Raw genomic sequence first — 17065 nt, forward strand, 5'->3', positions numbered from 1 at the left:
GGTTATGACACAATCGTTAGCCTATTTTTACAAAAGCGTCTGCTACGGAGCCATAACGTGAGGTACAATGTAATGGAGCCTTTTATACATCGTTGTGTTTCTTTAGAAATAAACAATGGACAAATAGAGTCTTTAAACGCTTCAGATGTAAAGTTATTCGCTGTCAAAATGAATGGCAGTCAATGGGATGCTAACAGGGGGTGATGGCTTGTTAGCATCAAAATGGCGCCCTAGGAGCTATGCTTGCCAGACGTTCGCTTACCCCCTTGGGCAAAATGCAGGTCTCTCGTTCATTTTGAATCTGGGGTAGCGCGTTTAGGCTGCGGTGGGGTTTGCCACGGGGGGGAACAAGCAAAAAAGGCTTCAGTGAAAAGTTGGGACAGAGTCAACTTTTGGAAAGACGCAACACCACGTCACGCTGCATTGGCCAATCGTGTAACCCGCGATCAGACTTGTGAGTCGGTGTGAGAATCTCGTACAGTAAACGGGGGAACTTCACAGCCTCTATCGCATTGACAAACGACAAAACACAAGTTGATCTGTCTCGTTCATCTCTTTTCTTTCTCCGTGAAATGAAGCGGCCTTCAAGTGCTGTCGGAAATGACCACATCTGTAAGCGATCTGACGGAAAAGTGAAAATATAAAGTCCATTTGTGCTACATGGGGGTGGGGGGGGGGGGTTAAAGTACACAACAGGATGTTAGACAAATGGGCGTTTCAGTGACACCCCAACCGCCGCACCACCCTGCGGCAAATCGGCAGGTTGCTTTTATTGTTTTTGTCTTAACGCCGACTTAGCCGGTGGCTGCATGCCCTGCATCATTACAGTTTGGGAAATAACAGGTTGTGTTATTGCTATGACATTCAACAGATAAGATAAGAGCAGGGGACTGGGGCACACACAGTCTGCAGGAGCTTTTATAGCTCAAAGGCCAATATTTGAGGGGCTCTGTTCTGTTCAGCGCTGGCCTGGTATTTTAACACCTGTAATAATTAACTAATAAACGACCCGCCTCTCAAGGTCAACCCCATAAAACTCAAACAGCCCTCTTTGTTTTATGTGAAACACTTTGCACGTCTTATCATTAAGAATCACTTCAGTGCTGCACTTTGTGATGAAGTTTAATTTCCAGTAATTTAAAGAATTGGCTTTTGGAAATTACAGAATAACTGTCTCTGCACTGGTTCTGTTGCCAAATGGAAAATTCTCACAAAAAGACCCAGAGCTGCTTACAGAAACCCAATTTAAACACGCAGTTCTCCCCCCCCCCCATCCCCCCCATTCTTGCAGTCTGGGAGGTCAGGAGTCCAAAACCTGCCTGTTTATTAGCTGTACATCAAAGCAACCGCTGAAATGCAGATAGAAAGTACTTTATGTTGTAGCTGATAATGAATCAAGCTTTGAATGTCAAGAGAACCCAGTGGCTTGATTTTGCTCATGGATGTTACCAAAAGGCCCTTGTGTAGCCACATGGAGTTGAGATGTTGAGATCCATCTTTGTAATCCGGTTATATAAAGTAAGCAAATCTTTCTTGAAGGCGTGTTATGTATAGCAAAAGGCCAAAGAAATTTAACCTAGTGTTGAATGTGTAAAGTTATTGCTTCACAATCAAAATCAGTTTTTAGTGTATATGATATTAAATGTTTTGGTAAAAAGGTAGCATATTCAAAAGAACTATAGCAAATTCAAAAGAACTAAATCTATATCTAGCTTGAAAGTCAAATAGATGTGTGCTTCTAGCAAGCTTCAAGCTAGATATAGCGGACCAACTTTGGTAACTTTCGAAGCGCCTCCATTACCTTGTATCTCATGTTATGGCTCCGTAGAAGACGTTTTTATAAAAATAGGCTAACGATTGTGTCACATAGTAGAGGAATTACCGTATAGTACAGGAGAAGCTTGCAGGCAGTTTCGACTTAAAGAGCTGTTTAGGTTTAATTACTAATGTTAACTAGCATTTTAGTTAGCAATAATTAACCTGTGCCCATGTTATCTCCTTACATATACCTACGTTCTCCGTCTCTGTAAGATTGGGAATGATTGAGATTTCTCTCGGCACAGCTACCAGAAGACTTCACACTTTCAGACAGGTTGCTCACGTCACATCTACGTCGTCTCTCTCAGTTGGAGGTAGCGCAGTAAAGCAAGAGATCACCGGAAAAGTGCTTCTAATATCCTTCACTGGTCTCCGTCCAGAGCAACGGGATCTGTTGGTCCATTATATACGGTCTATGGTTGAAGCTGGACTTATAATGTTATAGCAGGACTTTGTATCGTGAAAAATCACCAATAAAGGCTTCTAAACCAAATGCTACATAACTGGTAATGTTTCAGGAGTAATGTGACCCGAAATTGGGGAGAATTTAACAACAAGATGACATATTTTACTGCCGTTAGCATGTAGCTACATGCGACTATACCACCACAGTAGCTTAAAAAACAACAACACTCCCAGTCCTGCCTACCTGGAGCAGATGACCTATCACAGCAGGCCGTAACACTTAGCCGAGAGTAGGAAAAAACTGTTGAAACCGGGAGCGTTCAGAACAGTTGGAAATCTGAACGTTTTAGCTCACAGGGATTTCTCTAAAATAAGTTTATCTCATTATTTGAAGTTTTGGCTACGTTTAACATTGTAGATATAACGGGAAATGCAGAAAAGCATGACACGTCCACTTTAAATAAACATCTCTCATTAAAGCCAAAGCATGCGCAGTAATCGCTGATAACATTCCTCAGTGATGGGATTGACTTTTGCAGCTTCTTGATTTGAAACCGTCTAGCCGCTCAAGCGCTTCCCAACGGGTGTTAAAATCAAAGTGAAAGTTTTCGGCGTTTTGGCATGCCGATATTATTATTATTATTATTATTATTATTATTATTATTATTATTATTATTATTATTATTATTATATTATTAGTACGATTTAAACACAGTCATCTCAGCCGGCATCAGGTTTACATGATGGTGTAAGGGCAGGACTATTAATGTTGTTGTTTTTTTGTTGTTTTTTAAGGGCAGTGCATATGCATTATGATGTTAAATTCAAGGTTTCCAAATCTGGCAAGTTCTGGTGTTTCAGGAAACTTGATCACTAGATTCATTGGGAGCATTTGGGCGTAGTTTCTCCACTCTGGTGGTGTCCTTGGAGATCAGTGAAAAGCAGTGATAATGTGACGGTTCCTGTTGCTCTCTGCCCCTGTATATGTGACGTCTCCTCTTTAACCGTTTGGCGAGCCTTCAGGATAATTGAGTTTAGGTATCATGAGGTTGAGGTCTTGTGAACCCAGGAGGGAGCCTGGCTGTGACTTTCAGCGTCCAGATGGGGCCAGAGGCGTGAGGGAGGGAGGACAGCTCCACGTGCATGCCAGCTCTGCGGTATCTCGCCGCTCCTTATCAACTTCCTGCAATCGCAGCATGGCAGCTCTGAGATCAGGGCTCTTGTGGCGTCCCGTTCTGCTCTGCCAGCAACAGCTGCCTTATCGACGCTCCAAAACAAATCCGCTTATCACAGCATACAAAACAAAATGTAGGAGGTTCAAATAAGTGGTTCAAGAATGGTACTAAAACCACCTGGTTTTGTTGTTGCACGGACCAAATCTAGTGGATGAAATGATTTTGTCGTTCTAGACCTGGTTTGGTGTCTTCTGCTTTGACATGTAGGTCTGTGGAATCTTAAGTTTCCATAATACACTAATTTAGTATGCTGTAAGTGTAGCGTCAATTCAATAGCAGTGTGTCGACTGTGTGTCCGTAATTCCATCTCTCTGCATCCTTTACCCCCCCCCCCCACCCCCCTTTTAAAATGGCCAAGTGAGCGACAGATCAGTGGGGGGTGGATGCTGTGTGTGGGAACAATTGAGCACCCCCTTTTAGGCCGGCCTGCCTCCCCCTCTTCGCCACATTCCACACCGGACCACCAAGACCCGCACATAGGGAGCCCGGAGCTGGGAACACATGGCAACAAAGAGAGCGCTGGAGGGACTGAGTGAGGCACGCAGAGAAAGAGAGGGGGGGATTTGACTGACAGGAAAGAGTTTTGTACCAAGGCAAGTTTAACTGACTATTCAGGAGAAGTGGTGGGCCAGGCAGGTGTGTGTGTCTGTGTGTGTGTGTGTGTGTGTGTCTGTGTGTGTGACACAGGCTTAGAGAATCTGGGGAGGTAACTAGAAGCATGCATGCATGCACTGTGACTCATCGTCGCCCAGTCATACAGGCATGTACATACAGCCTGCTCCTTTTAGTAACCCCTGTGAGCACACGGGTCTGTTTAACACAATATGAGGTTTGAACCGAAATCCCCCACAGTTATGGAATATTACCGGATTAGAACGAAAATTTCAGTTCCTCATTTCGGTTCCACTTAATGTGTCGACTGAAATATTTTCCCTCTGTTGCTCCAAAACGGACGTAAAAATATCACACTTTGTCTGTAGTCTGCCGCTAGCTAGCTACCGTAACTTGTAGGCTACTTTTAAAATGCCATATGATCCATCTGGGCTCACCAAAACGGACGTGAAAGCATATTACAGCTACCACATCTATAAAAGAGCCTTTCTTTGATGTCATTTTTCAGTTTTTCAAGAATCGGTTTAGGAATCAGAATCGTTTTAAAAGTACCAGTTCGGCATCGGAATCGTAAATATTGATACCCAACCCTACCCACAGCACATTTTTAGCCTGAGTGGCCACAGTTAAATTGACTATATCATATGGTGGATCTGTGTGGGTCCTTGTCTGATGAAAACTGTGAGAAATCCTGATCTGGCTTTGTGGTTTTCCATACTTTTGTGGTGAAACTCCTTGTTAACACGTCTTGTTTGCACACTGTTGAAGCTGGCCGTCTCTTCCCCCCCCTCTGTCCCGACTGACATATCAGTTCATTTTCTTCTCCCCCTGCTCACTCTTTAGCAGCTCCTCTGGGAGGTTTTGTTTCATTCCTAATCTTTCCTTTCTTCGTCATCCCTGGGTGATTTCCTCTCTTTTTCACCGTCAATGGTGGTTTACTGGTATTTTGCTGCCCTGCTCCATTCAGCCCATCTACCTCTCTTGTCTAGTTTCTGCTTTTAACCTTTGTGGTTTTCTCTGTGCAAAAAGGCTTTCAGATGGCACATTCCAAAACTAGACCTCTCTTATTAACACACAGCTTTGTTATAAGTTCTAAAAGTTAAGGAGGCACCTATAACACGTTTTCACTAGGGCTGCACGATATGAGGAAAATATACGATATCTATAACGTTGTTGAATATCGCGATAGCGATATTACTTGCGATAAATAAAGGGATATTAAAGCGTACTCAGTTCTGCATTTCTGCTGCTTTCAGCTTTCTGCTAAAATACAGCAAATTGCTTATTGAATTAAAAAAAAAAAGAGAAAATAAATGACTAGTAGTAGTAATCACATGGCTATTGTCTCAGTATGTCAGTATAGGCCCAAAATCAGATCAGGGCACCCCTGTTCAGTTTAACAGTGAGTTTTATTACACATAGGCTACTCGTACACTACCGATGCCTACAGGTTCCCCGTCTCCAACCTCACTATCTCTCCGTCGCTCAGCTCTTTTGGCTACTGAAGTCCTTTTTGTGCAGTTTGATGCTTGATGGTGTCATTTTTTTGGGTTTGTCTGATATTCGAGCTGCCGCGCGTCTCCTTTTGTGTTGATCACCTCGGCGCTGGTGACACTCAGCTAGCTGTGAGGAGTGTGGCGAGAGGGCCGCAGGCTCTGATCCCTGCAGGGGTGGAGTGTCAACCCCCTCGCCCGACACAACGAGGCTCCACTCCCTCACTGAAGGCATCTCGCCCCGTAGCTGCCAGTGGGGGGAGTACGGTTATGATGTAGGTGTAACTCAACCAAGGTTAATTGATTTCCTACGAAGCCGCAGTGGGATGGATGTCCGTGTTGATAGTTGTGATCATTATTAGGATTTGTGCGACTCACCAGAGGCCCGTGTGGTTAGGGGGAGCGGTGAGGGAGTAAAGCCAGGGACTTGCCTGGGTGTTTGGGCTGAAACCCCAGTGCTGGGTGCAGGCCAGGCGAGCTGTAATCCCTGCTAATTACTCCCAAGGCCTACATCAAGACTCCCACTGACGAGACAGTCACTCGCACTTAGCTCACTTTTCCCAACTGCAGTCAGCTTAATAGGTTTCCTAATATTTACTTAATACCCCTGTGTGTTGCTCGCTCTTGCATTTATTTTAACATGTATTATAATGTTTGAGATAGTTTTTATTTTTTTCTTCCTTGCTCTTCAGAATTCCTTTCTTCTGTCAAACAAAAAGCCCTGGGCAGGTCTTTGGCTGCTTCACATAGCTCTGTGAATTTGACTGACGAGTTGGTGCCATGTGTTAAAAGCAGGTCATCAAAACCCAAATTTAAAACACGAAGAAAACAATGGCAGACATGCTGCTGGCTAGGGGCCGATAAGCGAGGGAGGGAAAAGAAACCATAGATGAAAGGATCAAATACTTTGTTAAATGATGGCTCCAAAGCTGCAAATCATTTGGTCAGCATGTTTTGGGTTAGGGTTTTTGCTGGCAGAAAAATGTGCCATTATGTGGGAGAGCGAGTCAGCTCACCAATATTGTACATCATCGGAATGGCAAGTAGCTTTGATTTATCGACCCATTCAGTACATCATCAGGAGCGGACTGAGCCATCCATGACCGAGGCCCATTAGATGACCGAGGCCCATTAGACCGTTGTACCTTTTTTTAGGTTTAGACTTTCTAGTCCCTTTGACAGTCGGCGATGACTGGTTCTCTTCCCACCACTTCTGCTGGTGTCCAGTTTCGTAAGGCCCAACAGGTATATCAGAATCTTTGTTGCCCTTTTGTAGCGTTGAGCTTCCAGGAACCCGATCTTGTACCTGACCTCATTCTGCCTGGGGGGGCTTTGCCGGGCCCCATCCTGCCTCAACATCTGGTGGGCTTCAGCTGCTTTTGGATGTCTGTTATAAACATTGTCCTTAGGAGGGGTTCGCTGGCTTTTACTGGCAACGATGAAATGTATTGTTTGTGTGTTAAGTCTTTTTTAAAGGCTCTCATATGTTTCAACAAAGTTAGGGATTTTTTGAATTCTTTTTATGTGGAGTTGGAGGAAGGGGTGACGTGATTTGCTATGTGAAACTTGCAAATGCATATGACGCAAAGTTTTTCCACAAAGTGTAAAGCCTCCTCAGATGGTCGAGTGCATGCAGCGCTCTGGAGCAGCGTGTGAAGCCCATCTTAAATAGGACCTATTTGTAAGCTCAACAGTAGTCCATTTCTCTGACAGCACAACAGTGTTTGCGCAGGGTCCCATGGTAAAGCACTTGGCCTTAAGTAAAGCATGTTTTTCATCTTCTCCTTTTAAAGTATGTTTTCATTTGTGTGCCATGAGTCAGTGGAAAGACGGAGGGCTGGTGTAGAGGGACAAGCCAGGAAGGCCTTTTGTGTCTTTTATCCCCCCCTCCTCTTCTCTTCCCTTGTGATAATCACGCTCTGCTGTAACTTGTCCTCTCCATTTGTCTGCAAAACCTCTGCCTGTCTCTGCAAATCTTAAACATAACACAGTCGCTCTTCACATTTCCTCCGCGCGCGCGTACACACACACACACACACACACACAGGCACGCACACACAAGGACCGGGCTAAAGTGTCAAGGTGGAATCTGTAGTAAAAGCACTAGATCAAACACTGCAGCTCTGCGACTCATCAAAAGGCACATAACGTGAAAGAAAGACGTGGCAAGGGTTTAGACCAGCTGTTAACATGAATCGCCTGCAACTCCCCTCTGATAGATGTTGTTGAGAAAAGATTCCCAGCAGAGTGACGGTAGGAAACGGGAAAGTGTTTCGTGTTTTTCCTTTACGTATGAATCTGTAGTCCGTACAATATTTGACATAGGCACTTATGTTAAAACCACCTGGCGGTGAGGTGAGGCTTGCGCAGGTCTTAATCTCTGTATGGCAGGCCAGCCAATCACTAGCGGTTGCTGTATTTACAAGAAGAAAGTCAAACAAGTTGCAGAAAGTTTGTGTGGAGCACGCCATGAAAGTGGCCCAAATGCAGTCCCTTCCCAAACAACAAACCACTTCTGTTTGAAGTATAAATTCCCCATAACTATGTTAACATGAATCATGGCCTCCAGCTTTTCTCATAGAGACAGAACTTGCGCAAGTGTTGGGCACTTTGACATTTTCATTTTTTTTATGATCCCGTTTCTTCGCTGCTATGTCGGTGTATTCCTTGACCTCTTGCAGACCTCATTGCTCGTTTTTAGGCCAAACGTTTGTCAAGTAAGAATACCATGTTGTACTGTCCCTCATGCCCACTTTAGTTTATGGCATTTATGACTGAATTAACACAGAAAGCAGAATAACTTCAACTTTGGTGTCTCTCTCTCACCTAATTCCCTGGTTTCTCACTTTAACTCTCGCTCTTTAACTTTCATGTTTTCACAAAATATTCTGTACAGAATAGTGTTTAGCCTTCATTTCCTAGGTAGTTCTGTTCATTATTATTATTTTTTTTATCTAACACACTAACCTAGCCCAGCACAGTTGAATCAACAGCCTCAGACTTCCTCCCAATTTCCCACCCCTTGTTATTAAGAGTCTTTATGGAAATAATTTCATGCCACATACACAACAAGAGGTCAGAGAGTCAAATGCAGTTTTTCTTTGACTACGAGAGGCTTCATATATATTTTTGTGCAGCAGGTGAACTTTTTAAGAACTGGCCCAGTGGTTGGAATTTGGTTTCTGACTTGTTAAATATACTCGGGGAAGTGCATGAGCGAGTTGAAACCCTGACAAAGCAGTGACCTGGGAAGTGGTGTAGGCAGGGAGCTTTTGTGTGGGGAGACAAAGCCGGAGATGCAGGGCCGGGACGGGAGAGGGAAACAGACAGAGTGAGAGGCCAGGGCAATGTTGTGGAATCTCCCCAGGGGCTTCTGGGTAAATATTCATGGATGACAGCGTTTTGGAATGTTCACAAATGGCGAGTTTTAATTGGCCAGAGGCCCAGACGGGTTTAGTAATCAGAAATGGACTATGGTGGCAGAGGGCTCAGATTTACAGATCCCAGTGTGTGCTTTGTTTGCGAGATTGTGCGCCTGCCTTTTAGAAAATAATTAACATGTTGGACAAAATGTGGAGGATTTAGCATGGATAAACATTTTTAATGTGACCATTTCTCACTCTGAATGACAAACAGTCTGCATTTAGAGTTTGTCCGGGGCAGCGAAGTACGCCTGCAAAGCAGTTGATGAGACACGGAGATTGTAACGAGTTCTGCTTTGCCTCGTGCCGTGCAGCAGCAGACATGCCATTCTGTCTCATCGCAGTCATGCCATACATGTACATTTTGGCAGATTGGTGTTTTGACAGCTGTTTTGTGGAAGAGATTTTAATTCCTGATTTATTTAAGGAAACGTCCTTTTACACAGACATTATCCAAAGCCCCGTGGCTGGCTGGTAGCTGGAAATAGTCACCAGGGGAGAGCACTCCCCTAAACCAAAACTTCCTGCCTCATAAAAGGATGGCGAGCATTGTTCTAAGTGGAGTAAATCTCTTGTGTCACTAGTGGTGCTAACATTTCCCGAGCTCACCACTACTGAGAGGCTTCCTCCCAGATGTAGATCCTATTATTTATGGATGTTACTGAGTGTCTAAGCAAATGTTCTTTTGCTTTATTTGTCCCCATTGGGGAACTGTATTGTTTTTTTTGTTGTCATTTTGTTATATTCTTGATTTAAACACACATGCAAGTGCGTCAATGTGAAGAGATGTCCGAACCCAATGCAGTTGGGGAGTTGGTGCCTTGCTCAGGGCACATCGGCGGTGCCCAGGAGGTGAACTGGCACCTCTCCAGCTACTAGTAAACACTCGGTACTTGGTCCGTTCTGGGACTTGAACCCTGCTGCAGGGTCCAGTTCCCAAGTCCCCACAGCCGGAGCTACTGCAAACCAACCTCCTAACGCTTCTGGGTGACGCCGAATCAGTGGGTCCAATCAACATTAAGTATCGTGACTTATTATCATGTGAGAGATGGTTACTTTCTGGTCAGCTGACTACATGCCGAGAGACACGCTGTATCAAAGCTGCGTGATCAAATCCTACATGCTATAGTTTGAGGCAAAGATAGCTGTATTTGAGTGTCACGTCTTCATTAGTTTAGACATGGGACACAGAAGCTACCAGTACAACAAATTCAGTCAGAATGTAAAGCGCAGTAGTGCAAAGAGATATATATATATATAGATATAGATATAGATATAGATAGATGAATGAATGAATGTACAAAATGAACAATAATCCGATGTGGTAGGGATAGTGAGAGGGAACGTATCTGAAGAGTGTATATATACAACAATCTCTACAATAAATGCATTTCTGATACAGTATACTGTGTATGTATGTATATGAACTACACTGTTTTGGCTGCATTAGGTGAACATGGTGATCCTCGTGAGGAAACCTATGTACAGCAAAGAAACCCAACCAACAAATTCATAACTAGAAAATATACAAATACAGCATATATTAAGGATGAATCCAAATGGCAGCACTAGTACGAACTGAGGGAGACACTGATTTTTTTATTTTTTTTATTATTGGCGAACATGCAGATATTCTGGTTTCAATTTCAAACAATTCCTGTAAAATATTTTACTACTTACAATGTTTTAAAGCCGTTGCCCACTTCAGTAACAAACTTTACAGGCTATAGGCTAGTTATGAGAGTAGTGTAATGTGTGAGTCATGGGTCAGCTGGAGCTTCATGCTAAAAACTGTTGCCGCTCCCAGCAAGGGGCCGCAGATCTACAGTACGTGTGGAATATACTGCAGACGTCATCCAGGTCAAAGTAACACCTGGTATCTCTGAAGGAGAGAGCTTAGCCAACATTAATACCACAGAGATAATGAAAAGTAACTTAACATTACCGTGTCAATAAACCCCTTTAAACATTGATGGCGACAACGTCCACTACAGTGTCGGCTCTTTAGCTTTTTCACTTGAGTTTTGCTCGGAGACACTGAGCAGCAGTCAAGGGAAACCCATTAGAGCTAAGAAATGGACACGGTTTGGCATTGCTACTCACCATTTCGTTCAAATTCTTCAGTCAGATTCAGAAGTCCCCCTGCAAGCACATTTCAGGCTCTTTTGGACTTCCCTAATGAACTGAGAGCTGAAATGCATGATTGGTTTGGCCAAAACTGCTATAAACTTGTCATTACTCTATTTTTGTAAGAGGCTGAAGTGTAGAAACGGAGTAGGTGGAAGTGTGGCCCTGCCCTGATTACCTCCATATGAACAGCCGAGTCTTTAATAATGGTTTCCGCTTACAGCATAATGTTGTTGAACATTTTCCCCCTTTTTTGCGGTGGTTCTGCCATAGCTCAGAGTACACCCATGTGAGCAGGATACTAGTGTGGAAGATACATTTAATATGTAGTACGACGTGTGTTACATTCATCTTGGCTTTTATGTTACTGTGGTTTTGCTCTTCTTTAACATGGTTTGGAAATCTGCGAGGATCTTTAGCTCCCTTTTCATTGTGAAATTGCACACAGTGTAGTATAACTTTCAAAAGAAAAAATTTCTTTTTTTTTTTTGGAGGGGGGGGGGGAAAGAAAAAAAAAAAAAAATTATTATTAATTTTTTTTTTTAGGGGAGGGGGGGGGGAAGAAGGGGGGAGGTTGTGGAGGGAAAATATTTGATTTAAGAAAAAAAAAGATAGGAAAATCTGGATGGGGAATGTGAACAAGACACATTTCCCCCCCCCCCCCCTTCCTTTAACTACCGCTGGCATGATGCCCTTGAGCAAGAGTCTGTGGTTGTACTGAGCTGCAGCCTGACGTGAATGTGTGTGCATTTTTGTAGCCTTCCCTCCCCCTGCAGCTACTCCTTCAGGTTGTAAATAAGACTGAGCACTTAGTCAGCTCGCCTAGTTAAAGGACTTCTTGTAATATGGAAGGGGGGGGGGGAGATATCATATTGTACCCAAGCACTTTTCCTAACTGTACTGTGAAAACTTTGTGGTATAAAATAGGCCGCTGGTTTTGCACTACAGCACTAGACTGATCTCATGCGGGAGATTCCCCTGCTGAACCCTGAACAATTATAGAGTCTTGAAAACATTTATTCCATCGTGTTGAATAGATGTGTGAGTTTAATTTGAAAATGACACATCCATCCTCTTAAACAAAATGGTGCCTTTTTTCCAAGTTATTACTGAAAGCTGATAAAAGCAAAGCATTTTGAGACCTTCGCTGCCAAATGACTGATTTCTTTCTTTATTTCTCGAGGACCAAGTTATCAGAATTGTTTGAAAAATTGAATTGCTCACTGAGAAACTAATTGGAAAAGTTTTTTTTTTTTTTTTTCCCCGCAATGGATAAATGCCATTTTTTAATGAGTAGTGTATGAAGGAATTCATTTTTAAAAAAGCAGATAGAGGCCACAACGGCAGAGTCCTAACAGATGAAAAAGAGAGGGACAAAAAGAAAGTGGTGATTTGACAAACATGCTGTAACAGGAAAGAATTTAAGAAGGGAATGACTTAGAAAGCAATTGCTATGATTTTGGAAATGAGAGATGCAGCTATTTTGCAGCCTTTTAATCACTCCTTTCAGCTGTGGCTTCACATCAAGCCCCTTTCCTTTTGAAACAGTTGACAAATTATAACGCCTACAATTTTACTCCTAAGACGTCATGCTTATAAGTAAAATTTCACACCTTTTTAAAAAGCAACATCAAAAGACCATAGGTTCAGCTCGTGTGATTGTTCATGACAGCATGTGGCGCAAAACTGAAAGTTATCTAACAAATGGCACCAATCCCTGAACCCCCAGGATAATTACACCCTAGACAGAGGTGAGAAGCAAGAGGAGAATGTTATGGCTGCAGGGCGTGCAAATTTACAACAGTCTGTGTGAGTAATGCTCAGTAGACTGGCAGCACTCTCCTTTACATGTTACAGCAGGGAGCATAATATGCCAATTAATAGTCAACCTTTGTGTTTCTAAGTGTGTTGTTTGGCAAACTTCACACCACTGAGTATGTTGAATTGAATTTCTTTCATGTGCTGGACATGAGTCGGACCCACTTGGAAAATGTTCACGTTTTTCAATGAAATTGCCGCAGTATTCACCCTCTCAAATTACCCACATTCCACTGGGATTGAATTAGTATGTACATAGACTATGAGCGGCGTACAGTTTATCATTTAATTATTTACAAATGTGGATGTGATGCGAAAGCGGAGAGGTTTGGTTCAGTCGCAGACCACCAGGCTCCAGTTGGTGACAGACGTCGCTGAATGCTTTGTGACGCGCGTTACCCCATGGCCTCCTTCTCGGCTCCGTTAGCAGTTTTAGTGATGTCCTGAGTTCAAGAGGGTACAGGAATAATCCTCGAGGGACTTTTATGACTTCAGATTGGAGTATATGTTAAGGTTTTCTATTTATATGTTTTGCATGTGTTTGCGACTTTTACGGCTCTTAATTGCTTGTATTTATGGGTTTTTGTTGTATGTGTGTTGGTGTTACTGTGTGTGGCGATGAATGTGCTGGCTGGCGGACGGGGGGGGGTCAGAGGACAGGAGGAGAGGAGGGCTGTTAACCCTTGACCTCGCTGGTTAAGGCTACAGGGTGGTGGCGGTCGAGGCGGAGGTGGGGGGCACCCTGAGGTCCGTCTGGTTCAGGGGCACATGATGGCAGGCAGAGGGGGCGGTGAGGTGTCTAATCTGGTTTTTGTCTGCGAGGCGTTTTCACCTCCCCCACCATCCTTCCTCTGAGAACGGAGTTTGAGAGGCAGGACAATGTCAAAGGGAAGTGACTTATTTTATGAGCCATTTAAAGGGGATGGTGGTCTCCCCACAAAGGGAGGGCAGGGAAGCAGTGGAGAGCTGATGAATACCATGACACACAGTCACATGTTTGTTTACAAGATGCTGCTCTCTTGTTTTGACCACCATAAATGGCAATTTTCCTCTTCTGAGCGACATTTGAACAATGTTCTGTCTCTGCCTCTTATTACAAGTACTTGGGAAGCTGGAGGGGTGAGAGGCCCCTTAAAGGAACTCCACCGTAAGGCAAGAGCCAGTTCACCCATCACACAAAGACTATTCATGCCAAGATGGTAGAGAAATGACTGATGCATCCACTGACCAAGCTTATTGTGAAATAGTGAGGCACAAACATGTCACACAAAGTCCGGCATGATGTTGAATTTTGTAGGGTCTAACTGTTCTTGTTAACGGTTCGCTCTCTTGTGTTCCAGGCAGGGCCATTTTTCTCCCAGTGGTGTGAGAAATTGGCTGCCAAAATGTTTTCACAAAGTATGCATTAGCTAAGAATCTTCAGTTTTCAGAGACTTAATCCTTTGAGCTAACAATGTGACATTTGTACAGACATTCCTGTGAAATATTGACCATCTCACTTTTATTTGTGTACTTTGGTAACTAGGGCTATTTTCCATGTGGATATAGCCCTTTTGATTGTACGCCTGTGCTGTGGGCAAGCAGGGGGCCCTGCTGGAGGAGAGACTGGATGGCTGTTTCACCTAAGTGTGTGTGTGTGTGTGTGTGTGTGTGTGTGTGTGTGTGTGTGTGTGTGTGTGTGTGTGTGTGTGTGTGTGTGTGTGTGTGTGTGTGTGTGTGTGTGTGTGTGTGTGTGTGGGGGGGGGGGGGGGGGGTGTGTGTGTGTGTGTGTGTGGCTCCCTGTACCTCCAATCGTGCTGTTACAAAGAGCCATGTGTTGAGCAGTGATGTGTGAATGTGTTTAGGTAGGGGCTGCCAACTGTGCCTGGGTATGTGTGTGCGCATATAGGAGAGGGGTCGGGTTGAATGGGTGAGGGTTGGAGAGAGAGAGATGAGTTTGGGGAGAGGACTGTGAGAGAACGAGTGACTTGAGGCTTATTTGGACTTGATCCCAGACGGAGGGGTCCAGTTTATGGCGCCAGGGCGCATCCCTCCCTCTGGTGCCCTGTTTAGATGATTGTATTGCTATGAGTCACTTCTGACCCTGCCGTTTAATTTTTCAACATTTTAGCTACTATTTCAGATGAGCAGGGAACTTTTCCAAACAGGGTGTGTTATTCAGTTTGATGTTCAGCGTACTGAGGGCAAAACTGAGATGGGTTGTGTTGTTTGAAGCCAGTCACACATCACACTCTTAAAGCTGTAGGAAACTTGATTTAGACTTATCTATGCAAAATTATTTGTCAAAAAAATGAAGTCACCAAAGTAAGTCCTGTTTTTCTACTAGAGATCGATGGCCGTTTTTTTTTTATTTTTTTATTACATGCACCAAAAGAATGAAAACAACCTCAAGATGTCCCAGAAAGAACAATCCACATGGCTCAGGTTGTTATGGCGACATATTAAACATGGCAACCAGCCGTGAAAGGTTACAGAAAAACCCCACAGTTGTATACAGATGATTCACCAGAGGAACTCTTAACTAACTGAACCAAAACAAATAGTAACGGAAAAGGTAAAGTTCATGCTGTAATACAAGTGAGAAAAGGAAGTAAGCTTAACCTAATCCATTCACCAGTAAAGAGCCTGAGCAGGCTTATAGTGCGGATGCGACATACTTCATATCATTTATGCCATCCTTTTGATCTTTTGGAGGAAGTTGCTTGGATTTTGTTTATGGTGAAATAATTTTACATCTTAACTAAACCATTCACAAGCGCTCAGAAGAAAAGGATGTGAAAATTAAAGAAACTGCAGGAAAAGAAAGTCACTGTTATTAATGATCATAGACGTCACAAGACCCAGCTAACGCCCGTTTTAGTTTCCTGTGGCTTTAAAATCAAATGCTGATGCATTTCAACATTACAATTACACACATTTCAATGCGCATACAGTACCATGTGGAAAGTCTGCATTGTTTCTTCAGGCTAAATTAGTCCAAGATTAATAAATGCTGGAAAACATTACAGTTATTATTAAAGCCTCCAGTCCATGTATGACATGGAAGCCCCGCCAGTAGCAGTAACCTGTGCATGCACACAGGCCTCGAGTCAGTAAGCACGAGCTGTTGGGGAAAACCAAACAGGTCGTTGGTGCCTCGATGCACTGAAAGGATCCCTGTGTTCTCCTAAATCCCAACAGCCACAATTAAAACAAAACATTATTGCAGCTGTGACTTTGCATTTGTCCTCCCCTGACCCTCCTTTTTAACTGGATGTTAAACTCACTTTTCACAAAGTTGGCAGTTGCTGTTTTATCAAGAGGCAGTATTTAGGTTTTGCATAATGGTTTTTGAGTAGAAAACAGAGTAAAAGCTCAGAGGATTTGGTTGGGTTGAGGTTTTTGGCTCGGTCCAAGACCGCGTCCGCACTAATGTAGATCTGTTTTGAAATTCTTTAAACAGTTCAACGTTGTCTGTCTACACGAGCATTTTCAGAACGTTTGTCCAACTACAATGAACTTCCAAAACCGAAAAACCCTTCACATGTCTCCTGTTCGGCATGTTAAGGCCAATTAAGCCAGCAGCCTTGCACTGTTTCCATCAGGTGGCTGTTTGTTTACAGAGCAAGCATTTAGAATGACGCTCGGATGTCTGAGGTCACATGGACGTCATATTTAAAAATATATATATATATACAACAGACAGAACTGTCATTTTCTTGCATTTTTTCAAAATGTATTTTTCTATTTGTCGAAATATGCTGCCTTACGTGGATTCAAAGCTATAATAAGAGGAAAAAAGAATTTTTACACTTATCTGCATCAATGTTCACATGGCTGGAGTCGGTCTTCTCACCAGCAAAGTGGGTAAAGAGCTAATCCTCTCCTCTTAAAAGTCTGTGTTTTCGAAGGACACAGCACTCAGAGAAAGCTACAGCACTGCACTATCAATCAGGACAGGGAAGTGCCAGGATAAGAGCAAGGCTCTGTAAAGTGGCCGGCTAAAGACTGCTCTGAGCTGCAATTAATCCACTTAAGTACAGTTCAGGTGGTTTTTCACAGCAAAGGTGCATTTGATTTGGTGAGGAGTGAAGTTGTTACTCAGTAGTTGAAAGGTTTCCTCCAAGACAAAAGCAAGAAATAGTGTTAATAGTCG

At 43.4% G+C, this 17065-nt stretch overlaps 1 protein-coding gene across 2 annotated transcripts in view; it reads left to right on the top strand.

The window, feature by feature from the left end:
• Window positions 1-17065, top strand: part of gpc4 (glypican 4) — a 35915-nt gene that overhangs the window by 6830 nt on the left and 12020 nt on the right. The window lies entirely within an intron of this gene.

The sequence above is a fragment of the Perca fluviatilis genome, chromosome 10 (assembly GCF_010015445.1).
Source record: "Perca fluviatilis chromosome 10, GENO_Pfluv_1.0, whole genome shotgun sequence".
Taxonomy (NCBI): domain Eukaryota; kingdom Metazoa; phylum Chordata; class Actinopteri; order Perciformes; family Percidae; genus Perca; species Perca fluviatilis.